Raw genomic sequence first — 2,060 nt, forward strand, 5'->3', positions numbered from 1 at the left:
AAGTTTTAAAAACTGTAGTCCTGCATGGTAAAACACTTTAAAACATTTAGAACAGGATGTTTATCCTGATCCTGACAAAAAGCATGTTTTAATATTAGATTGTTTCTCCTGTGCAATAAAATACATTTTTTCCCCACGTTACATGCACTTATGTAGTATCTTATGGTGATTTGTACCCAAAACTGTGTGCCAAATTTATGAATCATTAGGCCTTACTCTTGAATCACACAGAAACAAGGTTTTCTAGTAATTAAAAGAGGCTTTGTATTTTGTTACTCTACAAAGTTATCAGTATGCAATCTAAAGAGAAAGAAGCCTTGTTTTGTTAAAAGATTGAATCAACTTTTCCTCTCCTTTATCTTATTTATATCTTTCAAGCAGCACAGGGATTAAGACGTTGTTAAAGTCTTGCCTCATCCAACTTGCCACATTACTTACGAGTTCGTGCGTAAGCGAGCCCTGTAGCTTAACTAAGCATGTTATGAACCGGTCAGGTAAACACATTTGAAATGAGCTGTACATTCATGAACAGCAGTTTTCCATACCATAACACAATAGGCATAGACCAAACTTCCATTAAGTCACCCAGCAACAAGAATACCTATGGGTCAAATGTGAACATCCTAATACATAAATATTTCGATCTAGAGCAGCTCTAGTAAAAAAAAATTAACGAAGTATCATTAAAATGGAGAAAGGTTTTTATATTGGTCTCTTGTTCTAAAAATACTTCTTTTTATTTATATTCTTCTTTAATAATGCAAAAAGCATTTTCAAAAAACAATTATGAAAAAAAGAACTTTTAGAAAAATATTAATATATTACAAGTGGAAACAAGCTAAGGTGGTTGTAACATATGACTGCAAGTTAAATGCCTCTTTTTGAAAAAAATATCCTTAATTACTTGAATAAATTAATATCCTTAAAAGAGGTGCAGAATAAAGCTGAATTGAATATTGTCCTGAATATTCTGTTGCATGCTTTTCCAGTATGTTTTGTAGAAAATAATCTGACACTTGAAGCTGAAGCTATGAGTGCCAATTTTAACAAAGTGTTTCATGTTTTTCTTACTGAAAAAATTATTCACTTCTGTTCATCAGGCTCTAAATATTTTCAGAAAGGCAAAAATGATGAGGGAGAAAGGCAACATTGTGTTAACTGTTTAACTATGTTGAATATTATTTACCATAATTTATTACTTAATATATGTCTGAAAACTTAAATTTAAAACATTCTAAAGGACTCTGAATGCATCTGCAGCTCCTAGGAATAATATACTTAGCAAAACTAGGGTGAGATATGTAATGGAGCCCTATGTCATTAGATATTTCACCTTCTGTAACATTTGATTTGACTTCTATTTTAATAGACATCTTACTTATGTGACTTATTTGAGAAAAGGGATGATTCTGTGTTGATCCATTTTGATAGACGTATGTCACATCTAAAGGCCTATTGTGAGCAGACATTTGAGTCATCACCGATACCCACTATCATTTTTCACCTATCATCTTATTTCTAGATTGTTGCAGTATTGGCAAATCTGTCATTTTCTGACTACGCTTTACCTCAAGTAAATTAAACTGTGTGGAGGCAGTTCCTTCCTTGATGGAAAGTGTTCATCAGGAGGCAAACAGAAACCATGAAGGCGGATGCAGTTGTGCCTTTTCATTACACTACGCCATTAAAAATGCAGAAATTTCCTCACCCAGGAAGATCAATATTGTCATCAACCCCCAAGTGAACAGGAGATGGGACTTGTGCAGCCACATTTTATCAAGGTTGATCAGCTTCCTTGTCGTAGAACACTGAAGTCTTTGAGGTTGGTAGCATTTGGTTCATTCACCTTTCTTACTAGTCAGCTTGTGATGGCCACTAAACACAACAGATGCTACGATGAGTTTTTAGCTTCCCTAGTGAGTCCAAATACATTCTCTAACTTCTGGATTTTTGATGATCAGGATTTTAGACATTCTCATCACAAAATAACACTCCTCTTCTATGGAATGACTGGGATGAAAAATCAAGTACACATTCATAAGTTTTCTTGGGAAGCACCT

Source organism: Myiozetetes cayanensis, unplaced genomic scaffold (assembly GCF_022539395.1).
Source record: "Myiozetetes cayanensis isolate MyiCay16 unplaced genomic scaffold, myiCay2020 scf5-8, whole genome shotgun sequence".
In the NCBI taxonomy this organism is placed as follows: Eukaryota; Metazoa; Chordata; class Aves; order Passeriformes; family Tyrannidae; genus Myiozetetes; species Myiozetetes cayanensis.